At 41.7% G+C, this 26,258-nt stretch overlaps 1 protein-coding gene across 4 annotated transcripts in view; it reads left to right on the top strand.

Annotated features, from left to right (window-relative positions):
- TCF20 (transcription factor 20) overlaps positions 1 to 26,258 on the top strand; it is a 189,993-nt gene that overhangs the window by 44,100 nt on the left and 119,635 nt on the right. For all 4 annotated transcript variants that reach the window (XM_033163414.1, XM_033163419.1, XM_033163418.1 and 1 more), the window contains exons 3-4: positions 17,591 to 17,723; positions 19,032 to 19,102. The gene's annotated coding sequence lies outside the window, so the exon portion shown is untranslated. The remainder of the gene's footprint in view (positions 1 to 17,590; positions 17,724 to 19,031; positions 19,103 to 26,258) is intronic.

The following is a 26,258-nucleotide window of genomic DNA, read 5'->3' as shown; positions in this document are numbered from 1 at the left end:
GCCTACATGGTTTGTGTCCAGGATGATAGTCAGGGTCTGTCTCCTCCCATAACAGCCTGCCCTGCTCCCTCTTCCCCATGTCTTGCCCATGGCCAAGGGACAAATGGTTGAGTCCTGAGAAAGGGCCCTCCACATGGCTGTACCCAGATCATGGATCATTTTACCTTCTGAGCTCTTTATCCTTCCCTCTCTAATTTGTTTTGTCACCTCATCAATACTTTTTGATTTCAAAAGGCACTTGACCTGCTGGGTGGATAATTTTTTATGTGTCAACCCCTCATTTTTACATGATTTTTTATATGCTCTGCCTGTCTGTATTTTATTGGTTTGCACTGTTTTTATTGTTGTCGTTTGATTTTTTAAAATTGTTTTCACCGGTTATAAAACAACCTGGAGCAATGCAGATGCATTGGAAGGACAGCATACAAATTATTATTATTATTATTATTATTATTATTATTATTATTATTATTATTATTAATACCCCACCCATCAGGCTGGGTTTCCTCAGCTACTCTGGGTGGCTTCCAACAGAACACTAAAAGCAGAATAAAACTTAAAACATTAAAAACTTCCCTAAACAGGGCTGCCTTCAGATGTCTTCTAAAAGTCTGATAGTTGTTTATTTCTTTGACATCTGATGGGAGGGCATTCCACAGGGCGGGCACCACTACCGAGAAGGCCATCTGCCTGGTTCCCTGTAACTTCGCTTCTTGCAGTGAGGGAACCACCAGAAGGCCCTTGACGCTGGACCTCAGTGTCCGGGCAGAACGATGGGGGCAGAGACTCTCCTTCAGGTATACTGGGCCGAGGCCATTTAGGGCTTTAAAGGTCAGCACCAACACTTTGAATTGTGCTCGAAAACATACTGGGAGCCAATGTAGGTCTTTCAAGACTGGTGTTATGTGGTCTTGGCGGCCACTCCCAGTCACTAGTCTAGCTGCCGCATTCTGGATTAGTTTTAGTTTCTGGGTCACCTTCAAAGGTAGCCCCGCGTAGAGCGCATTGCAGTAGTCCAAGCAGGAGATAACCAGAGCATGCACCACTCTGGCAAGACAGTCCGCGGGCAGGTAGGGTCTCAGCCTGCGTACCAGATGGAGCTGGTAGACAGCTGCCCTGGACACAGAATTGACCTGTGCCTCCATGGACAGCTGTGAGTACAAAATGACTCCCAGGCTGTGCACCTGGTCCTTCAGAGGCATACTTACCCCATTCAGGACTAGGAAGTCCTCCACACCTGCCCACCCCCTGTCCCCCAGAAACAGTACTTCTGTCTTGTCAGGATTCAACCTCAATCTGTTACCCGCCATCCATCCTCCAACCATCTCCAGACACTCACACAGGACCTTCACTGCTTTCACTGGTTCTGTTTTGCAAGAGAGGTAGAGCTGGGTATCATCCGCATACTGATGAACACCCAGCCCAAACCACCTGAGGATCTCTCCCAGCGGCTTCATGTAGATGTTAAAAAGCATATTGGAGAGGACGGAACCCTGAGGCTCCCCACAAGTAAGAGCCCAGGGGTCTGAACACTCATCCCCCACCACCACTTTCTGAACACGGCCTAGGAGGAAGGAGTGGAACCACTGTATAACAGTCCCCCCAGCTCCCAGTCCCTCTAGACGTTCCAGAAGGATGTCATGGTGAATGATATCCAAGGCCGCTGAGAGAGCCAGCAGAACTAGGAAACAGCTTTCACCTTTGTCCCTAGCCCACCAGAGATCATCGACCAGCGCGACCAAGGCAGTTTCAGTCCCATGGTGAGGCCTGAATCCCGACTGGAAGGGATCCAAATGGTCCGCATCCTCCAGGCGTGCGGAGTCACCTTGCCCAAGAATGGTAGATTTGAGACTGGGCGATAGTTGGCCATATTGGCCAGGTCTAAAGATGTCTTTTTAATAAGCGGTTTAATAACTGCCTCTTTCAGCGGGTCTGGGAAGTCTCCCATAGGTTATGTACAGAAACTGGATTTGGAATGGCTATGATTAATAGCACCCAACTGTGGCTTTCCAATCAAGTGTACCGGTATGTTTCTCAATAGTAGCACTTCTCCTACCCCAACAAGCTCTGGATTTGTATTCACAAACTAACTATAAAGTACAGTAATCTGAAAAATATAATAGTTTGAAATCATTCACACACATTTTTGAATATGTATAAAACAAGCAAGAGAAAAAATCAGGAACAAAAATTATAGTAAACCCATATCCCCGATAAGTATAGAAAATTGTTGGATATAATACCATTTATACTTTACAGCTTATTTTATGCTGTTCCATACATTCAAAGGCAGGTAAGCAATGGTATTGATTAGAGAATCTGGGAGCTTTCTTTCAAAGCTGTATTGAAAAAGAATGATTCCCACTCTCCTATCAAGACAGGAAAATATTTTAATGAAAACATGACATATAATTGGACACTAATGCAAACAAAATGTTATCCGTGTACGTTAACTTTTAACAGAGGGAAAACAGAATGAACTACCTACATAAAGAACCATGAAATAGTGAGAAAATACTGCAGCAATGCATGGAGGGATAAGTAGAACTAACATCTTCACTCCATAGCAACAGAAGAAATCAGTAACTAGGGGTGGAGCAACAACAACCAAAGAACAAGTACAAAACCAACCATGGGCTTCTGTATTATAGCAAATTTTCTCACATTTTCTATATGATAAGCTGGTCATCAGTGTCCACACAGAGCTAAAAGGTATCTAACGATGTAACATAGTCAAAATTTTAAGCTGAAGTAGGGATATGTTATATTTCATAGGTGCCCAACCTATAGCAGTTTGGTATCACAAGTAGCATAGGCAGCAGGAATTTGTGGCACAGTATGGAAGCCTGTGGGCCTAATTCTGGCTTGAATTCAGGTCTGCATTCAGGCCTGTTTCCCTTATGCTGACTCATGCCTTTCTCACTTTTGCTTCCTGGTCCCTGGTATAGTACATTAGAGGCAAAGGAAGACCAATTCATGGCAAATGCGCTGTAGCAGGCACTAGAATGGTATTACCTCAAAATTAAGAGGTGCTCCATATTGGCAAAAAGGGTTGACCACCCTTGTGATCATTAAATTATAAATACACAAAGTGTATACTGATTCAACAAATACATTATCTGTAATCAATAATACAACAGCTTCAGAACAAGTCAATAGAAATAATTTTATCTCTCTATATACAGTACATACACATCATAATCCATAATCAAAGTAGAAAATATTTATTTTAACCATAACCAATAATTACTACAGAATTCCCCCCTAATATTCAGTTTATCATAATTATCACTAAATACCTATAATAATTTACTTTTGAGGCAATTTGTTCTGTACCTATAAAGCAAATGCTGTATTTGCGTTAATGTCTGTATTATAGTTCTGCTTCATACAAAGAATAAAAGGTATCCAAATTTGTTCAAAATTTTGCTTCTTTGTTTAACTTCCAATAAATATACTTTAGCCCACCCTTAATTGTCTGTTACCAGGAGAGGATGAGAGGTTAAACAGCTCTGTCAAATGTTGGGAGAAAGGGAAAATTGGGGTTGGGAGAGAGTCGCTGTCCACTGCTAAGAGGAGCTCTGGCAGAGGGTGGTGAGTTTTGCCCCAGACTTACATTTCATCCTTTCTCCTCCTTCCACCATAAATCAGGTAAAATGCTTCCAGTTTTGCCACCTACAAATAAAGTGGTATGACAGAACAGTATTTTGGGATGGCTTTTCTCACAGCCCTGTCCTCACAATTACTTGGAAATAAAGGCTTTTTAGTGTATTACCTGAGTTTGCCATCAAGTAATTTAGCTGGGAGCTTCAGTCAATTGTGGCTTTGTGATTAGCATGCCTATATAATAATACACACATTTCTAAACACGTGTTTGTCCTGCCCACACATCACATTTTTAGGTGTACACTTTGTGTACACCTAAAGAACATATTGTATGAAGCAGCCTTAAATCGTTGTGATTTCAGTGAACCTTAAACCCATGTTGCTGTTTATTAAGGTTATAAATGTGTTAATCTTCTTTCTGTAGGTTAGATCTTTGAGCCTTGTAAGGTTTGTCTTCTGGACTCTTTGAAGCTCCCCTGCATTATTTCCAACCTGTCAAAATGAAGAGGGGGGGAATGAACTCTTTTACTTCAGAGTAGTCAGTCTAGAATAATTAGAAACCCTTGGTTCTGTTCTCAAGAATCACATTAAGCCCACGAATTGGAAACGTGAAAAGCGCCTGTTCTCTGCCACTCCTCATTTTATGTGCAAAAGATGGGGAAAGTCCCCCGAAGGGAACCTCTTCAGGATTAACAGGTGATCTTGAGCATGCAGCTTGAGACTACAATGCATTGAAGCCCTTTGTCTTGGCTGGGTTCCAGTTTGGATGAGTACTTCTCTCTCCCTGTCTGAATTTCCCGTTTATATTCCAGCCCTTGATAATCTCCAGCCCTCCCAGCTTTGTATGTGTAATGCGGGTGGCAGGCGAAGAGCCGCTGTCTCCTTGTAGCCCCCCAGATTTCTGCAAAGCTCTTTGGGGATAAAAGGGGCTGCTTAGAAATGTAAAGGTGTTACTCAACACCTCTCTGGCTTTGTAATGTCCCCTTTAGGCGTTTTCCGAAATCAACTGTCTCAATGTGCATTTGGAAGAGAGAGAGAGAGAGAGAGAGAGAGAGAGAGAGAGAGAGAGAGAGAGAGAGAGAGAGAGAGAGAGAGAGAGAGAACACGTCTTTCCCCATCTCTCTCTCTCTCTCTCTCTCTCAATAAGAAGAATGTGCTGAGCCCTCTGGCTGGGAGCCAGGACTCTCTGTGGAAGTATAAATCGACCCATCAGGGGAAAGGGGGGGGGAGAGAGAGATTAACGTTGGCCGTCTTCATTAGTGGGTCCCCTGAGGAAGCCGGGGCTGCCAGGAGCTGTGAATGAGACCAGCTGGGGAAGGGAAGGGAAGATTCGCGGTTTTTATCACCCCCTTTAGAGTCTCCTGAGGAGAGGAGAGAATGATAGCGGCGGAAGGACATAAAATGAAGGAAGGAGCCGAAGCGTTGTAGCAGAGCGCTTGCTGCCTTCTCATTGGACGAAGGGGTATTTGGCTGCTAGTCCACTTCTCCAATCAGTGCCCAGTGAGCTGTTTGGACTACTTGGCATGCTAATTGGGAGAAGAAGAGAGGAAATTGGCCCCGTGGCAGCGCGATGCCCTGCCATGCCAAACAAGCCAGAGTAATTACACTCGCAGCACCTTCATTATATGGGTTTTCAGGGTAACCAGAAAGGAATAATTCTCCTTTTTCTTTTTTCCCCCCTTGGCGCTTTCATCCAGGTAATTTTACTCCAGCCCTTCCATGCTCTTTGCATACTTAACCCCTTCCTACGAAATCTCCTGTCTCCCTCAGGCCCGAGTCTTTTGTGCATGCAGGGGCCTGTTTTCACTTGCATGCAAGTTTTGCCTTTAGCGCAGGTTGCTCAGTATGGGAACGATTGCAATTTCTGGGTTGGGAAGCATTTCTCTTTCTTTCTTTCTTTCTTTCTCTCTCTCTCTCTCTCCCCCCCCCCCTTTTCTCTTTTGTCTAAATCTTGAAGAAACACATTTCTTGGTACAGTCCTTGACAGATTGAATTGTGATGGAGCTGCTGCCGGTACAATCCAGTTAAAGCTACTCGCTCCTCCCCCTCCCCTTTCCTCCTCCCCTGTTTCTACATGCAGAGGAAGGATGCAGATATGACAGCTCTGGCTCTTGGAGTTCTTTATTCATAAATACAGGTATGATGACACTCTCACTGCCTGTCTGAACTCTTGATCTCTAGGGAATCACAGGCGGGGAAGTTTGTAGTCCCTTCCCCCTTTTGGTCCCTTACAGGCTCACTGTTTGTCCGGAAGGGGATTTGTGAGTGTGTGGTAAATGTGCCGCTGCTTTTTAGCAATGGGACAGAGAACTGGTTAAGATATAAACAAAGGCTTGAGACACAGGGACCTGGCTTTGTCAGCCTTTCCTGAGACTAAAAGGTCCACAGATAGGTGGATTCCAAGAATAGATTAGATTCCACATTGCTAACACAATGCAGGAATTTGGGCAGAGTTCAGGCTATTCCATGTCTTTTCACAACCGCCTGGCACTCTCTGAAACCAGGCACTTGGAACAGGTGCTGTTCCTTCCTTGGCTGAAACGAGCATCTAGTCAGCCAGGGAAATTGTAGCTCTAGCTTTGAATGCCTGCCTTTTCCCTGTGGAATGAGGCCTGAGTGATTCCCTTCCAGACAACTGATCTGACAGTGCTTCCATTCCTGTTTTTTCTTCTTTTCAATCCTGTTTCTCTGTGGATAATTGAAGTCAAAATGAGCATAGAATGGTTAAACAACTTCCAGGGCTTGTCTTTTATTTTCCCCAGATCCTGGGTCAGAGGTTTATGTTTGTGAATGGAAGAGAGATTCTAACTCTAAAAATTATGCCAGAAATACATGTGTATGTGTGTACCTAGACTTGTCTGCTATTCTCATGTGTGTTCTGCAGATAGTGACAAGGTGGATCATTATTTTCACAAGAACTTTCATTTCACTAATTTCCTCTCAGTAACCAGCATCTTACATTTCTAAGGTGCCTAGAATCCATGATCTCTCCTACAGGGTTATTTGATCACAGAAATTGCACCATTATTCAACCTCAGAAAGGTGAAGATCGAAACAACTGTGGTTTAGATTATAATTTGCTTTGTTCATAATTTGGTATTGTCACTTAATATGGATTGTTGTTCCTGTTTTATATTTGTAACTGCCATAACCTTTGGTCAGTTCAATTCAATAAATTACTTTCCAAGACAAATACAATTTGTCTGTATTGTGAAAATAATACCTAGTGAATCCTGTATAATCTATAATATTATATGCTCATACTGCCTCACATACATTTAGAATCATTATAGCAAACTTATGAGGTAAAGCACTATTAATACTGTTGACCAGTTCCCATTGGACTTGGTGGAGTGGAGGGAGAGGCAGTGAATGGTAGGTGGAGCCAGGGGTCACAATAAAAGTGAAGCCAATGGTAGATACATCCACTCCCCTCCCATTTTCTCCTATATATTTAACAGCAGTCTGATGAGCTTCTGTGTTTATCAGCTGGCATCCATCTAAGTAAGTCCCACTGTGGTCCAGGGGATTTACTCCTTACTGCACAGGTTGCAGCATCTATCAGTTTATTCAGAGTCCCTTTACAAGGGGAGAAGACTCAAAATATCTGGCATATTTCATTTGTAACAAAGCTTTACTTTTCAGTGTGTGGATGCTGAAAATGAAGTTCATCAATTTGCCAGGATGCCATGAAGCTATAGATTAAAGCAAGTTTATTTTTTGCACAGCAGGTTGCTCTTAAACTCACATGAGCAGAGCCAGTAAAAATAAGTTGGCAATCCTGCTGTTGCTATGTAGTCTAACAATATGTTTTGAGTTGTACATTTGCAAGGTACTAGTAGGGTTATCATTTCCCACTCCTTTTCCTTCTTGATTAATCCCCAGGACCACCACTTATGAGATAATTTTATTTCCGTTCCTAGTCCCAAGTACAAGATAGATGCTTGTGACATCCATTTTGAAGTAACTGATACTGTGTTTTTATACATGAGTACAAAATTATCTCCTAAATGTTTTGGAAACTCTGCAACTGGCTTCCCTTTAGAGTGGTTTGCTGGGCTGATCAGTGCACAGGATCCAGCACAAAACTCAATTGCCCACCTAAAGACTACTGAGAAATCATACAGACAGATGTGCTCAAAATACTTGGTCAACTGGAGTGTCTGGTTCCTCAATAATATGTATCACTTCTCTAAAGATCTAAGGCAAACTTACCTGCTCAACTGGCCTTTATTTCACCAGCTTCCATTGCTCTTACTTCTCATATCCTAATTCTAACAAATTAATATCTTCTTCTTTTTAAAACATTAAAGTGGGGGGAAATTCTGGTGATTCCTATCGTGGTAGTTTTACTCAGCAACAGGCGGCAATATCTCTCTTAAGAAATTTACACATAAAAGTCTTATTAAAATCAACTAAGACTGCATTTCTCTTCTGCCTTACCTGGGAATATGCCTCGAACTCAACAGGACTTACTTACGAGTAGGCATTTATAGGCTTCCATTGTACACTTATGGTTTGTTGACAATTTTCTTGTTTATTTTTTGAAAACCACTTAGAGGTTCTATTTACAATTGAGTGGTATATAGATGTTGTTAAATAGAATAAATTAATTAACCCATGCCTGACTATGTGTGGGAGAGAATAAAACAAACAGATTGAAAGAAGAAATAGGTGTATTAGCTGGGAGTTGAGAGACCTGTGGTATGTAGAAAGAAATATTATCAAAGTTGCATTGGCACACTTGACTTGACATGGTTGTTAAGACAATTGATGATGACAATTTGAGTTGTGCATATTCCCCCCCCCCCTTTCTTGTTGAGAAGTCAGGGCACAGAAAGAGAGAGAAAAACTTTAAACTCCTGAACGGCTTGTTCAAGCAAATGACCAGAAGAGAACCTTCACCATCTGTCAAAAAATGTGACTTTGTGTACCAGAGACAGAAAGGCTGTTTACTATTTGGGTCGATGTATTGTTGTTGTTGTTGTTGTTGTTGTTGTTGTTGTTGTTGTTGTTGTTAGTTTGCTGCAGCAAAATACAACAAGCAGTTTTGTGGCATCTTAAAGTCTAACAAATATATTGTGGTAAAAGATTTAATAGATGCACGAAGTGTTTTCCTGAGTTGCGTGTGCTCACGCACACACACACCCCGTTGGGAAGAGTAACGGTAAAAATTCTACTTGGGCCAGTCGGTGGAAGGTGGTTCGGGAGAGGGAGGACTATACTTTTGCTGTGCCAGCTACAGCTGCTGCGACAGAGAGGCACATATCGGGCTTATTGCTGGTCAGTGGGCCAGTTTAGGTCTAACAGGTACCTTAAGGGCCACTGAGAGAAGAACAAGAAAGAATGGTTTCAAGATTTTAAAGAAACATGGGAAAATCTTCATAACCATAACTTCTGCAATGGAATAAAGAAGCTGTGTCATTTCATTAAACCCCCTTCCCCCAACAGAGAGATTTTTGATCACCTGTTGTGAACAGTTGGAGGAATCCTGTCATTACTTAGATGATGAACAAAATATCTTCTGATTAAGTGATTCGCTGTTACATTTAAGTTCCATATTACAATCCCCAAATATTTTTATTCTCTTAAAAAAAATATGTGTGTGCATGGTGATTGGGAACGGGAACATGGGGGAGGAAGTCTTAACTCTTTCTGTTCACACTGTGTGGACCCAATCCAGATCAGCCCCTGTGGAGCTCTACTATTAGCCCCAAAGGATAATTAGTGCAGGGGCAAAGAGAAATCCCTCCCCAACCCTCCATACCATGATCCTAATCCAAATTACTTTTTTCCAATGACTGCTTGTTGAAGAAGGAATTTATGTTGGTAGGGATAATTTGCATTTTGATGATTGGTAGACACATGGCTCAAAGAAATCTGCTGGAAGACTTTGTAAGAATTTTGGCTACCTCAGGAAGGTGTGTTTAGTGAGAACAATTTGATAACCAGGATGGGCACTCACCCTTAGGGCACCAGACTGAGTTCAGGGACTGAGGACTCATCCACACTGCGCTGGTCCCATGCATGGGTCTGAGAGTTTTCTGTTTGTTCTGTGCTTTCTAGTATTGGGTCTGAGCAGCTTTTCGTTTATCCCACGGCTATTTACCACTGAATCAGAACAAACATCAATCTGCAAAAAGAAGAGTGGTGTTTGTTCTGATTCAGCTGTAAACAGCAGGCTTGGGGGGGGGCACAGCAGAACCAGTGTGAATGAGCCCTAAATATTTGTTGACTGTACCGTCTGCAGTGACCTAGGGCAAAATTAGTGAGACATAGCTCTGGACTCTTTTCATGGCCATTGCTGGGGAAGCCTGGGAGCATTAGGCCAATCCTGGCACAAGCCACACAACTTGGCAATGCGACTCACAGCATGGAAGGGGACATTAATTGTGCCCCTTGACCCGGGCACTGTTTATCATAGGGCCAGCCTTGTTGATAATCCGAGAAGAAAAGTAGTTATAGTTTGGAAAAGCTATGAACAGCCACTATTCTATGTTCTATGTCAGCTTACCCTTTTTAATCATCACCATCATCATCATCATCATCATCATCAATTGTTCTTGGGGGCTTGCTTTCAGAGTTGCCTATGTTTCAACTACATATTAATGGTTGTGGATAGGAATTAATATTTTGCTACTGCGCAGTTGTACTACTCTCATTCTCTTCAGTGCATCTCTAATGCTGCAATTTGGTTCATGTTTATTCAGAAGAAAGTCCAAGCCTAAGGTTGCAATCCTATACAAACTTACTTAGGGGTAAGACCTATTGGACTCAATGGGACTTATTTCTGAGTAAATATGCATAGGATTGGGCTGTGAATGAAGTCAGGGGCATGTGGAAATGTGGGCTCTGAGGGTGGGTGGGAATCAGAAAGGTGGGGAGCCTCCTCCCTACTTTCTTTATGTCCAATCCATGGTACAGTACTCTTTTCACCCAGTATGGGAGGGAACAGTCTTTTGGGCTTTTGTCAATAACAAATGATTTTGCTGTGCCTTATTTGCATATTGTTTTTAAAGCCTCTGCATCATCCTGTTCTTTCTTCCATCCCCTCCTTTCTTCCCCCCACCGCAATAATTCTCTAGACATTTAATTCTTCCAGCCCCCTCATAATACATCTTTCATTTTGTTCTGATTTCCAATGCCCAGGAGCAAAGAAATGAAGAGAAATTGAGAAATAATCTCATTCTTTTTTTTCTTATCCGGGAAAGGGAATTGCAGGGAGGCAAAACTGTCAGCTTGGCAGCATGAGAGAGAGACTGCATCTCTGAAATGTGCAGAACATTGCTGTCAATCCCGAATGATGTCCTTACAGTGCCACACATCACAGTTCCTTTCTTGTCAACTGTGGATGGAACTTCCCTTCAAAATATTGCTGTCATCTTCTACTGCTTTTACAGGGTCAGAAACCAGGATTAGATGCAAGTCATAGAGCTGTCCTTTATGACAACCTCCCCACCCTCCCAAACCTTTGCGTTAGTGCTATACTTCCACTAGCGGCATCGAGTCTCTGTGCAATGGCAAGGAGGTAGCTTTGCTGTAGGAGCGTAGCTTGTTTTGATTTGAAAAATGAAAACGAACACCAATAACAGCCCAAAAACAAATGTGAGGGGTGATATGCAGCCTTCAAGTAAAAGAGTTAAGGATCCAGCCACCTCCAAAGGACATTTTTTTTTCAAAAGAAAAGGCTCATAAAATAATGTGGAATTGTTGAACAGAGGGGTATCCTTGTTGGTGTTTGCTAGTTTTTTAAAAGCCTATGTAAGTGATTTCACACTGGATTTTCACATTTTGGAGCATTTGGGTTCTAAAGAAGTAAAAATAAGAAGCATTTAGAAAGAATTCCTTAGAATGGTGCAATCATAGGTACAGGACAAGGAGAAGATAGTTCTGTTGCTGACTATCAAAAACAACAGAAAGCAGGACTGTTTGTTTAGACATCTGGTAACTGCTTGTCAGCTTGTTAGAGATACCATTCAGTTGTACAGCCTTAAAAGTGGACATAATTCTTGGAGGATGAGGCTGGCATGCTGTGTGCTTAAATCTTGTCCATTGATTTAGGCAGCCAGATGTGGGCTGGCTTGAGTGGATAACAAATGCCTCTTGGACAGGTGGAGCAATAGTTAAACTGCTAAGAAAACCTTATTGGAATCTACCATATTGGGTAAGTTCTAGCCCATTTCCAATATTCACTGTTGGGGCACGGTCCTTAAAGATGTGGTTCTAACCCATCTTAAGTTTTTCCAGATGCTAGATTTTCTAAATCCATCTTAATTCAAGTTTTTGCCTGGATTGGAGACTGAGATGGCCTGGTAGCACCCTAGAAGTTAATCTATTTCAGGAACTGGACAGAAGTAGTTATATCCCTGTAGGTGCTGATGGACTTCTCAGCAGCTTTCATGACCATCCATTGTTGTATGCTTCTGGACCACTTGGCTGTGGGCATCATTTTATGGTGTCTCTGATCCTTCCAGAGAGTAGCTGTCAGCAGCTGGTGCTGGGGGACTTCTGCTTACCATCTTGACCATTGGCTTATGATGCAGTTTAACATCCCCATGAAGTCCCTGGCAGGGATTGCCCAGGAGTGACTCGACTTACTTCTCTTTCCATGTCATTGTAGAGAGACTGTGGCGTTCTGAGATCATTAAGGGACTGCAAAACAAATGGAAGCTTAATCCAAACAATGTATAAGTACTCCTGGACAGTAGGGCTGCCAACCCAGTGGCAGTAATATAGCCTGTTTAGGATGGATTTGCAAACCAGGAACAAAGAAAGCTGCACAGATTGGTAGCGTTGCTCAGTCTGTTCCAGCTAGCTGCAGCACGAATGTTTTTGCAAGTAATGTTTATTGAGCATGAATCCCCCTCCCCCACTGCTAAACAAAAAAATCAAGCAGGAACGCTATCAATCTGTGCAGCTGTCTTTGTTCCTGGTGCCTTCCATAGCTGATTCCTCCCACACACAAAAATCAATGTTGCTGTGCATGGGATCGTTCTCTGCCTTCAAAAACCATATTTGCATTGGGGAAAGATGACCAGAGAAGCTAACCTGTAACCCTCCAGATGTTGTTGGACTATAGCGATTGGGGATGGTGTGAGATGTGGCCCAACAACATCTGGAAGACCGAAGGTTAGCCACACTGCCATAGACTATTGTCTTAATTGTTTCCTTTTATGCACTACTGCCACGACCTGCCCCCTTACATCTCACTCGTTAAAACTGTTCTCCTGGTTTGTTGATCTTTGTCTAACTTTTTCAAAACCCTCAATTTTAAAAAGAAGTTTGCAGCTTGGTTTTGGTTCTGCACCCAGCTTTACTTCTAGTTCCCTAGGCTGAGGCAGTGGCCAGGAGCTTAGGCTGGTATACTGACTGTGCAGATTTCTGGAGGGAGCAGACCTGGGCATAGTTAGGCACACGCTTATTTTTAAAGCACATATGCTGCCATTCAGTCATGTTTCCAGGGTGATTTAAATACAAATACAACAGAAGAAAAGAAGAAGATACAATAAAAATGAAAACCACAGCAGAAGCTAAAAATATATAAACTTAGGAAAGCTGGGAGAATAGAAATGACTTTGTCTGTCATCAAAAGGATAACAATGATGCCGGCAGACTGACCTCCCTGGGGAGGGAGGAGATTCCATAAACAGGACATGACCACTGAGAAGGCTCACTCTGTAGTTGACACTGGCCTTACCTCATATGCCTTGGTTACATGAAGATCAGATTAGTGTAATGTATTCCATATGGAACTTCCTTTGAAGAGCTTTTGGCAACTTCAGCTGGTATGAAATTCAGCTGCTAAAGTGCTGACTGGAGCTATATTTTTCCCCAAGGATGTTACTCCATTTTTATATTGACTTCATTGGCTGCCAGTCTGTTTTGAAGGACCATCAGAAGACAGTCCTCTCTTTGAAGGTGTATTCTGTTTGAGGGCTTTCCAGTTTGAGTTAAAGGTAAGGAAGCATGAAAAAGGAGAGCAGGAACCTTGAAGCTGCCCATCCACAGTTAGCAGCACCTGGTCAGCAGGTGGAGCAGACGCACCAAGTCACCTGATGCCTTAAGAACACAAGAAGAGCCTGCTGGATCAGGCCAGCAGTGGTCCATCTCGTCCAGCAGCCTGTTCTCACCATGGCCAACCAGATGCCCGTGGGAAACCTGCAAGCAGGACCTAAGCACAAGAAAGAACATTTTCACCTGGAAGTTCGCAGCAGCTCTATTCACTTCCCCAATATGGTAAAATATATTACATATATTTTTATTTAAATTTTGGTAATTATTTCTTGTGTCTATTTTGTCCTCTTTATCTGATGATGCAAACCCTCCTTTTTGACACTGCACAACTGACCATCCTAATTCAAAGTGTTGAATTGAGGCACAATTAAAACCCTAAACAAGTTGGGACCTGTATACTTAAAAGACTCTTTCATCTAATGCAATCTTGCAATCCCTTAATGGGATAAGCTATTTTGTGTATCTTCCCTCTCTTTTGTACACAGAATCATAGAGTTGGAAGGAACGCTGAGGATCATTTAGTCCCCCATTTCGTGTACGTGAAGAAGAGTAGAAGAGTTTGGATTTGATATCCCGCTTTTCACTACCCGAAGGAGTCTCAAAGCGGCTAACATTCTCCTTTCCCTTCCTCCCCCACAACAAACACTCTGTGAGGTGAGTGGGGCTGAGAGACTTCAGAGAAGTGTGACTAGCCCAAGGTCACCCAGCAGCTGCATGTGGAGGAGTGCAGACACGAACCCGGTTCCCCAGATTACGAGTCTGCCGCTCTTAACCACTACACCAAACTGGAAAAGAGTGTGCTCAGAAGTGGTACCAAGGATGTAGAACCCCTCTCCCTGGTGGTCTGCTTAGCCTCGCTCCTTTGGTCTTGAGTTGTTGACTGAAGAACTTTTGATTTTTGTTAGCTTTTGGCTTTCCTTTAGTGCAGTGGTGGGGAACCTGTGACTCTCCATATGTTGTTGGATTATTGGGGAAGCTAACCAGGGCTGATGAGAGTTGGATTCAAGCAATATATGGAGGACTACAGGTTCCCTACCACTTGATTTAGTATGGCCTTTTTGCTTCCTTTGGTGTATGTTTTTGTTGATTATAACTTCTTTATTGTTTTGAGCTTTTTTAAAAAGTATTTTTAATTTGCTATAAGCCACCTTGAGCATGTTGTTCAGAGTGGAAAAGTGGGGATTTAAAAATTCCCTAAACTAACAGGTAAATAAAAACAAATAAATAGATCCTTTAATCATACAGAGGGGGCAGTCATGGCGTGTTGTTGCTCCTTAGTTCTTTGTGTAGGGTGGGGATTTGTTGGGTGGATAATGCTTTTGCAGATTCTGGGACTGGATGAAATATTCCTGTATATCAAAGCCACGAGGAATTCAGTTGCTCAGTAACTGGTGGGGAATTTATGCTAATAAAAAATACTGTTTGATAATATGAGAGTCTTTACTATGCTATAAGAGGACAGCTGCTGGAGGCCTAGCAGTCAGTAATGCCCGTGGGGCTTGGAGGCAATCCAGCCATCTGGGAGCAGCAATATTTGGGTGATCTAGTGCTGTGCTGGAACAGTGTGTGTGTGTGTGTGTGCACGCACATACACAATCTTCTATCTGGAAGAAAGTTATTTAAGTCAAATGCTGTTCTACTACAAACTGTTGGAAGGTTTTGAACAGGAAAATGAGTAAAATAATTGCACGGCACTATTTTCATATATATATGTGTATGTGTTGTAGCGTGTGTGTTTGGACACAGAATTCTGAATAGTTTGGGGAACTTTGGAACATGTAGATGAACAGAAATCACAGCTGATAGTTTACTGTGTAAATTTGGATAGTAGGCTTTCTGTTCCCACAACTAGATATTTAAAAACCATAACCTTTGTAATTTATACCTCCAATCTTTATTGGAAGGTATAAGCCTATTGAAGGTACAAGTGCTTATTTTAAAACCTAGACTTTTGTCTCTGAAATTTCTAACATTACCACCATGTGGGTTAGTTGTTGTTTCCAGCCATTGCAATAGTTTCAGGAGACTCCCAGTTTTCTGGAGATTTGCTTGTCTCTTGAGAGTCATGTCATGAACAAAATAAATAGTCTCATAGAAGAAGAAGAAGAAGAAGAAGAAGAAGAAGAAGAAGAAGAGGAGGAGGAGGAGTTTGGATTTGATATCCCGCTTTTCACCACCCAAAGGAGTCTCAAAACGGCTAACATTCTCCTTTCCCTTTCTCCCCTACAACAAACACTCTGTGAGGTGAGTGGGGCTGAGAGACTTCAAAGAAGTGTGACTAGCCCAAGGTCACCCAGCAGCTGCATGTGGAGGAGTGGAGACGTGAACCCGGTTCACCAGATTACGAGTCTACCACTCTTAACCACTACACCACACTGGCATCAAAACTAGATCGTGATGCTATTATCTTCTTGGTTTTTGTGGATATTGATAAAAAGGCAGTGGTCCAATGGGTGCCACTCAACATTGAAGTATAATGGGAATTAGTAGATCTCTGAAGTCTGAATGTTGGCAAATTTCTATCACCCCTGATGTCCTCCCACTTTGAATGATCAGTTAAATGTAGTTTTTTCTTTGGTTGTACAACCAAGATGTGGCAAGTCAGAGACCTCCATAGGCAAACCAGAAATAATTCTTCATTCATCTCACTTAAAAAAAAACGAAATAAAAAGGAAAATAGACAATATAGTTCTTTTGAAAATTCTTCTATGTCATATCCAGAAGGGATGATGAGGTCTTCAGTGGGGGAGGGTTCACTTCTACAAATTCCCTGCTCTCTGTAATGGGATAGAATTTGCTCATACTCACACCAGTAAGCTGCAATAAGAGGTGACCCAGAGATCCTGTGGCAGAGGTATAGAGGCGGCTTATCATTTGGCCCGAGATGACATCACAGCTTCCTAGTTGATGGTGGTCCAGTGTTGAACTTGGTAAAAGCCACTTCAGATTCCAGCTCAGCCATGATTTTACAGAGTGGCCTTGAAAAAGATGTACTTGAACAAACAAACCCTGATTATGTACCTGAAAAACTGAAATCCATCTTGCATGTTTGCTGTGAGGATTAATAAGTAGGACTGTAAGCCACACTCAAATGCTAAGGTGATGGTGATATTACAGTTCAGTGTTTTTGAAATGGGGCAGAACTATGCAGCACAAACCTATATATGTTTACTTAGTTTCAGTAAATGAGATTTACTCTAATGTGAGTGAGTTTAGGTTGGCAGCTGTCACACATTTCTTGATTGTCAGTCATTTATTGTGCAGGAACACTGAGCACTGCAGCCTCCATATCATGTTGGGACTTCAGCCAGGAGTATGAGTGTGTGGATCAGATCCTTCCAAAGTTGTTTTCTCACAGGTTGATTGTCCTTCCTGGGATATATAGAGGCCCAGGTTGCACACAGCAGCAAGCTGAACAATAGCAAAGATTGTGGCTGCTTTGTATCCCCCCCCTCCTGCCCTGTCCTCCTGCTACCCAAAGCCAAGCCATGGACTAGCTTAGGTCTGAACCTGACCTGTGGTTTGCCTTATTAAACCACAAAGCTTAGTTGGGACAAAACTTTAAGCCCAACCATGGCTTGGCACTGGGTAGCACATTAGGAGGATGGGGTGGGGAAGGGGCACAGCATCCATTTTTTATTTGCCTCCCCAAATCTGCTTTGGAGGGTGGGGGAACCTGCAGAAGAAATTTAGGGAGTGCGTGAGGGAGGAGGAGCAAAAGTCACACTGGGCAAGTGTGAATCCTTGTGCTGACTAGATTCTTATTTAGCGCTAGCCCCTTACTTTAAGACTTTACCAGTGCAAGATCCTGAATTGCTGCAAAAATTACAAAATAACATGACATGGTACTGCTGGCATTCTCTTTCCTCTCTCATCACCCCTAATATTTTTTTACACTGCATGCTGTTCTGCATGGGGGTCTATTTTGTGGCCTGTCCAGCTATCCATTTCAGTATCATGTTTCTTACAGGGGCTGTTGGCAGATGATAAGGAGGAATTGACAGGACAGTACCTTAGAATAAATCCTGTATAACTGAACCACAAGAGGAATGTGGTATTAGCAATCATCAATTAGTTCCAGAGTTATAACCTGAGACATGAAGGTTTGTTTCCCCCATAAATCATTATTGCAGATGTGGTATGATTGCATCTGCAACATTTGGCAGTGGGGAGGGAATGGTGTGTGCAGTGTAGTGTCATGTTATGTCTGTCAACACTATTTCATTAGCAGCTCTTTCACAGTACCTGTCCTTTTGTGGGCAGATACACACTTCAAGAGGCAGATGAGTTTCCTGCATGCCTCCTTACGGATTAGCAGCAAACTCTGCTGTGTAAAATGTCAGTCAGCCCTGACATCAGCCAGTTCATACATGCACATATCTCAGTTACTTGTTTATTACTAGATTATTCTGGGTTTGATGACTGGCAACAGTTATCTGACTGACTCAGAAGTTTTGTATTTGAGGTCATATGGGATGATACGGAAATTCTATGGTGTTCTTTCTCTGATGGCTCATTCACACAAACCTTATAGGTGGAGCTTCCCTATCACCTCAGAAGTGAAACTTTGAAATGAGTCAATTCACATATTCAGTTGCCATTCATTGAGTGATAGGAAAGTGATTAGTGATAAAGCAATGATACTTCGCTTGTCCATTATTGTGCATTTGTGAACCAGACCTAAAGTAAGGCTGTGTTTATGCTCCCCTTTACTGTGCACTCACTACATTTCCAGTGTTGGGTTTTTCATCCATGTTCACATGACACTATCCAAAATGCTTATGTATCCTGTACTTCATTATAAATTACCCGTTTGATGTTATTTCTCAAATCAGCTTCACACCAACTGTAATCCTTAAGACTCCTCTCCAGCCTACACGTGAACACCTTTGCTTAGGGTAAAATGCACCTCCCCTCATAGAATCATAGAGTTGGAAGGGATCAAAGGGTCATCTAGTCTAACCCCCTGCAATGCCCCTTGGTGTGTACACAAACAGAAACAAATCTGGCATTAATTTGACACAAAAGTACAGTATAGCATTTACCAAAAAGTCCCTTTGTGCTGGAAATTCTGTCTCTTACAGAACATGAACTTTCATATACTCTGGAGAGAAGCAGTAGTAACACATGCAAAGGAGTGTTATGCCTTGACTGTAAAGAAGAGGGAGGGAGGATCTGTTAGAATCTTTCTTCTGAAAGCAGCTATTGCAGCTACAAACAAAATGCTAAGATTTTTATTTGATTAAAGAATAAGTGAATACTAAAAAGTAATTTTAAGTTTTATTTTACTCAACACTTAATTCTTTCTGAAGTATGCAGTGACAAACTAAAAATAACCTAATCTCTTTGTGTTTAAAAGTAAGTATAAGTTTCCTGCATAACTAGCTACTTTTTCTTGTACTTGTGCCTAGGTTGACCTTTGAATGATATTACCAACAGAGGACATCGCCAGTGTTGCCTTTCCAGGGTCTTCAAAAGCTATGTAAATTATGAATAATGCGTTAAATTAGCATACCTCCATTGTGTAACATCTAACTGCTTTTTCCCCCTTTGTATTTTAGAAGGTGTGATTTTTGTGTATCTAGCTTCCATTTCATACCATTCCAGGCAGGAAAAGAGGGATGGAGTGAAAGGAAGATTAACTGGATGCAAAAGAAAAAGGAAGGGAAAAGAAGAAAAAGAGCCTAGTTTTGGATGATATGTAGTTACTATACTGTAAGTTCAAAGAAGACCTGCTCCTATTGTAAAACAAGAGGTGTGGAACATCTTTACACTCCCTTATGCCTGAAGCATGTCTTCCTTCACTTGCTTTTAGTTGCAGTAACAGAGCAATTCTGGTGTTCATGTCTGCCAGGAAGCCACACCTGTTGACTTAGAAGCTCTGTTCCAATTTTGGATACAGTATTTGGGAAAAGATTGTTGTTACGTAAGGAGGAAGAGGAAGGAAGAATTTGGCACTACCTCAAGTATAATCTTTGTTCCCTTAAGAAATGTCCCAAAGATGAACTGTAACATTCAGAACAGGCTCTACAGCAGATATGGGAAACTTGTGGCCTCCTAGATGGTCTTAGATTCCAACTTGCGTTAGTTCTAAGCAGCAAGGTCAGGGATGGCAGGAACTGTGGTCCTGCAACATCTAGAAGGCCACAGATTCCCCATCCCTGCTAAGTGTAACTCAAATTTAGGCCTGCTCCCGCAACACTCTTCATAATTCTAACTAAATTGCTGGTTGTTGGATTTAGTGCCATCCTCGGTATTGTATTTCCACCTCAACTCACACACTTGCTGTTGCATGTTCTGTGTTTCTTTAAAAAAATGAAAATCCACGAGTGCTAGAAAGACGGTTCAAAATAAAAAGTTAGAATAGGAATGGGAAGCTTGTGGCCTTCCATATGTTTTTGGAGTCCAGCTTCTGTCATTTCCAGCCCACTTGGCCAATGGTCATAGATGATGGGAGTTGTAGTCCAACATCATCTGGAGGGACACAGTTTTCCCATCCCTGGGCTAAAAACTTAACCAAATGATGGTTAAGCCAGCTACTGAGTAGAAAGCTTTGAACCCAAGTAATATCTGGTGGTGCAATATGACCTCCTCCCTATTGTGTCAGCATTGTAGGAGTAGTGATGGGAGAAAGTATTTTTTCAAGTTTTTTATATTCCCTTCCTTTTTCTTCTCCCCAGAGAGTATTCCTGTTAGTAGGCTAGTGTGAAGAAGCAAGCCTAAAAGGGGAGAAAATGGAATTAGCTATCTACCAATAAATGTGTCTAAGATTATTTCATTATTATGACTTTCATGTATGTTGGGGACCTTGGGATGGTTCACACACTCACAATTATAACCCCATAAGGATAATGGGGCACCAGGGGAATTATTAAGCATTAAAGCTCATGTTAAAATATCTGACACAGTAGATAATCATGTTTATTTGGAAGTAAATCCCACTATATTCAGTAGGTTTTGTTTTCAAGCAAACCTGCAGAGTATTGTGGTCTCAGGCTGCAGTCCTATGCATATTTGCTTCCAAATAAATCACATTAAACTTCACAGTAAATATGCATAAGATTAGGCTGCGCATCTTATTAGATTGTTTTTCGTAGAATCATAGAATTGCAGAGTTGGGTCATCTGGTCCAACCCCCTACAATACTGGAATCTCAACACGTGGTCCCCCATCCAAACTGAAACCATCCCAGACCCTGTTTAGCTTTACAAATGTGCTAGCTGTTTTATTGCTGCATCACAGAATACATCACCATAGGCAAGGGTTTCAAGAGAAAAGATTACAGTATCAACCACTTCTGAATTTTCAGAGATGGGCCGGTATGGCTTCATAGATCTTGGATTCTGCATGCTGCACAGACCACTTAGCCTCTGCCAATGCTTGTATTCAACCATGTTTAGGTACAATCCTTGAGAAATTGCAGAAGGTGTTTAATTATGCTTAAGCGGAGGAGGCAAACACCCTTTTGCTCCTTGTGTCTCTTTATTTGGAAGGATTTCATTAAAAAATCAACCTCAAAGCAGAGTTCTTCAGGTGGGCTTATAAAGGTTCCTTTCTCAACCATGGTGTGCATGTGCTTGCATGCATGAACACATGCACATGTACACACATGCTTGGTTTAAGCAATAATTGAATTTCATCTCAAGTTATTGTTATCTGAATACAGATAAAACATCTGGAAAAAGTTAATTAAAATGCCTGTCACCACTTCATCTCTGTACTATACAGATATTTGCCACACTTCACTTGGTTTGTGCACAGTCTCCTACACTTAAATGATAATAAGCATTCTTTTTTCTAAGGTAAAAAACACCCTGAAATTTAGGAAAGATTTCAGCTGCAAACCATCATATTTGCTACCTTCCTCTGCTTGAAGGTGACAATTCGGGGGCCTTTTATTGTTTCAGTGCTTTGTTTTAATGTTAAAGCAGCAGTCCTATACTTGAAACATATACATAACCCTGTATATATGTAGAACTGCAGTCCAAGTGCTCACATTTTACCCTTCTTTTTGCATTCATGAAAGCTCTGTGAGATATCTTTGAGAATCTCATGTGTCATAACATGCCTCCCTGAGATAGGGTTGAAGAAAGCAGAGTAGCAATGCTGTCCTTTGAAAACTGGGAGAGTTAGCAACAAGGCATAAAAAGTATAGAGCATGAATACTTTATACAGCACAGAGACATCTTCCTGTATGATGAAAGCTCTCGTAGGCAGACCTAGTGGTTGGCTTTTTAAAGGATTGAAACACATTCTGGTAAATAACAGCATACTGAGTAAGACTAGGAATGGGCATATCTGACAATTTTGATTTCTCCCAGTTTTTCATTTTTCCAGTCCTCAATTCTCCATATTTTCCCATATGTTTGTGATTTTTTTTTTGAAGTCCTCATGAAAATTCACTAGCATTTTACTGCAATTTTCTCCCAATATACACCTTTTGTATGCACTTTCCCCCCAACATCACAGAATCACAGACTTGGGAGAGTTGGAAGAGACCACGAGGATCATCTAGTCCAACCCTCTGCAATGCAGGAATCTTTCACCCAACATTCAATTTTCACAAACACATGCATCTTTGTGCCCATTTACCCTAGCATATGAACTACACTGCAAATATGTGCAGGTTTTGAAGGATAGCTATGTTTTGGTTTGCATACAACTTTGGAAAGTGCAAATTAGGTAGTTCACCTTTAACTAAATTAAATTTCTCCATCTCTAAGCAAGACCAATAAACTTGGGTTGTTAGGTCCAGATTTTGAGAAGCTCCTGTGTCTTTAACTGTTACATTGAAGGAAGAAAATTCACCATGCAACTTCTTTTATCATTGTATTAGGGAGAATCGCATCTAGTAAATTTTCACCTCTGCACAACTCCTAAAAGCACAAAAAAACCAATTTGGGATTTCGTTGTCTTAGGTGTACAGTGGTACCTTGGGTTAAGAACTTAATTCATTCTGGAGGTCCGTTCTTAACCTGAAACTGTTATTAACCTGAGGTACCACTTTAGCTAATGGGGCCTCCTGCTGCCACCGTGTGATTTCTGTTCTCATCCTGAAGCAAAGTTCTTAACCCGAGGTACTATTTCTGGGTTAGCGGAGTCTGTAACCTGAAGTGTCTGTAACCCAAGGTACCACTGTACTTAAAATTGCATAGTCAACTTATGCAGGTTTCCTCAGATTGGTGAGGCCATGGTGGGATAAGAGTTTCTGCCTATCAGGCTGCTGTGAAAGACTCTTATATGTCATGACAAGAAAACAAAGGGGTGGATAAATTGTATCAGCAAAATAGTTCATTCCCCTCCCCTAGCTTCCTTTTCACCATTTGACCATGGACATTAAGTTTCTTGGTTGCAGCAAGGCAATCTGTACCACATAACAAGATGAAGCACTTGCTCTGAGCAGGAGACTGCCACGTAGTACCATTTTTTTGGCCAGCCATCTCCATCTCTGTACAATTTTTTAAAATAATGAACTCCAGTCATTTTAACATTGTGACAATGTATAGCTACAGGGTTATGTGGACTTCACTTCTACTAGGGCTTTCTTAAAACATCCTCCAAATAATACTGGAAACTGTTGCTTGTTAAGGGTTCTGGGAATGGTAGTTCTTTGAGGGAGGAAACAACAGTTCCCAGGGTCCCTTTTTTGGGGTGGTGGTGGTGCTTTAAATGAATAATAAACCTCCTATTAACACCGTGGCGAGAGTGGATTCTGGAATGCTATGTTTTATGTTTCTGTCTGCTCCCATGATCTATGTTGGAATTTCTATTTAGTACCTAGTACTGCCTCTCTGTTTCTTAAAATGGTGAGATTTTGTGCATCGCACACCCTAAATTTTAGTGCCCCTTTCTTTGAGGTTCGGTTCCTAATATTTCTTCAAAGGACTAGATTTACTATTGAATTGTTCTTATCAAACAATTACATATATAAAGGATATGTGTGTGTGTATGTGTGTGTGTAGTTGCTGTATATGAGCCTCAGTTGCTTAGGTGGAAAAAAATTGAGTAAATTATATATTGAACTGCTAACTGGTGTGGAGGCCTTGTGGTTTCCATGGTAACTGGGCTGGAAATAGCTCCATGTGACATCAGAATGGCACAGGTATAGTCAGATCCAGCTTTTTCTACCACCCCCAGCTAGTGAGCGCAGTAGGTGCAGATATCGCACATGATTAGCAAATAGTAATATGCTAAGAATTTCAATTAAAGTATGTAAATATTCAAACAACCTGGGGTGACTTCTTATCTCTAGTTAGTAAATTAGAAGAGTTCATTATATGCCTGAAAAATATATGAATTCTCTTGCAGGTAAGAATTAGAAAATATCCCCCTCCCAAACTCTCCATTCAAGCATCTCCATGTTTTTTAAGTTGCCGTAAAAGATCCTCCAGCTTCTATAGGCAAAAATAAAATTGAGATTGGGACAAGAAACTGCACTTTTAATTGTGTTGTCTGCTTTGCAGAGCGAAAAGTTACACACAATTTTGTAAAAAAAAAATTGGGGGGGATGTTAATACTCTTTCTCCACATGCTGTAGATAAAGATGAGTTCTCTGTAAACATTTTTTTTTTTTTGCTGGAAAGAAATAATAATGAAATGTTAACTTTGACATCATCCTGATTTTTCAGTTATTATATGAGTGTAAGCTCTGCTGTACTGTACTGAGGAAGTGGCAGTGAAAGGCTTGAAGCATTGAATTGATTGGTAAGAGATTAGTGATAAATGAATTTATTAATGTGAGCATTTTTACACTTTAATAGAAAGAGACAGGGTGTTGAATTTTTAACAGAGGTGTCTTTTAATCAAAATGTTAATTAGTCATTGACTTTAAATAGTTTTACAGAAACAAGCAGATCTATTTAAATAGTCTGACAGAAGTATAATAATAACAAAATTGCAAAGCTTTTATTTGTATCCTGTCCTGGACCATGTTTTGAAGGGTACACATCCTGAAAGCTAGCCCTTTTAAGTGCATATGGGCAAGAAAGACTCAGAAGTATGTAAGTATATTTCCATAGAGATAAGAAGGAGTGGGGTGATTAATTTTGAAACCCAGCTCCCCTTTCGTCTTTCCGGCCTTTCGTAGCTCAGTTCTTTCAACCATCTATTTGTGGGTGAGAGTATAGATATTCTGTATGCATCCTGCTAGATCAGTGGAAAAAGATTAATGGATGTTTTCAAGAATTATTTTAGCTGGAACACCCAGGGCCTGTCCAAGGTATTTTGCTGCCTGAGCCAGAACAGCACCTTGTCAAGGTGCATTGTACCCAGAGCTGAACAAGTTATTTTGGTACCTAAGGCAGAAAATCCTTCAAGAGCCTCTCTCTCTCTCTCTCTCTCTCTCTCTCTCTCTCTCTCTCTCTCTCGGAGTGAAAACGCAACAATAATAATTCAAATACCATATTTTTCCATGTATAACATGCCCCCATATATAAGATGACCCCTATTTTTTTGGACCACAACAAAAAATGGGGGGGGGGGAATTGCCCAAAGTTGTTGAGCTTCTTTTGGAGGGCATCACCACAGCCACCAATCATTGTCTACACATAGTTGCCGCCAAAAGCCCACCTGCACACTCGACTCAACCACAGCAGATTGAACACACACCTCACCGCTGCTGTAAATAGCCTGCCCAATTGCCGCAGCCAATCACCAGCAGGCCTTGCCGTAGCAACCATTCACACGCCCCATCACCACTGCCAATCTCCTTCTGGCTGCTGCCACCAATCACCCGCCCCCCTCTGCTATCCATGTATAAGACAACCCACAATTTTTGCCTAGTATTTCTAATGAAAAAATATCGTCTTATACACAGAAAAATACGGTAACTAAGTTTTCTGCTCTTTCATGATATCCAAAACCACCTGCCCAGTGGAGATGCCTCACTCCTATCTAATGGTTGGGCCAGCCATGGGAACACTTCTCCCTTTGTCTCATGTGCCCTAGCTACAGAGTAGGAAGGAGGGAGGGAATGACGCTTGTTGGTGATGACTGTAGAGAATTGGTTAATGTCACCAGCTTCTCCAGAGGCCTAATGGTCTGGAAAAAAGCTGAAAGTGAGCTTTATGCAACTGAGAGGGACAGAAGATGATGAAAAGGATTATTACAGGCCTTGACCGTGACAGGAAATGAGCAGCTCCTTCTCCCAGACTCTGCTTTTCAACTTTTCCTCTCAAGAGTCTTCACCTCCCATTTGGGTGAGAGATGTGGGGAGTCTGAGGCTGCACACACACCAGACACCTAAAGCATGCCACTTCCCTTAAAGAATCCTGGGAACTGTAGTTTACAGCTTCACAGGGCTGCAGTTCCTGGCACTCGCTAAGCAAACTGCAGTTCCCAGGATTCTTGGGGGGAAGTCATCAAAATTTTATTGTATATGCAGTCTCAGGAAGGAAAAGAGAGTGAGAGCTGTCCCCAGGAGTAGTCAGTTCATAGCTAACACTGTTGTGGTGTCCCCTGCAGCACAGTGCCCAGTGCAGCCAAAGCCAATGCAGTTATTCTAAAACCATCTCTGCTCAGGGACACCCTACCATCAAGAACTGGAAACATACTCTTCCCCCCTCCCCTTAAGTGAAAGCTGGGAATCTGGGGGTTGTGGTTCATATGGGGAGAAGGCAAGTACCCATCCCAGACCACAA

Source organism: Lacerta agilis, chromosome 10 (assembly GCF_009819535.1).
Source record: "Lacerta agilis isolate rLacAgi1 chromosome 10, rLacAgi1.pri, whole genome shotgun sequence".
Taxonomy (NCBI): domain Eukaryota; kingdom Metazoa; phylum Chordata; class Lepidosauria; order Squamata; family Lacertidae; genus Lacerta; species Lacerta agilis.
This window is presented reverse-complemented; position numbering and strand designations above follow the sequence as displayed.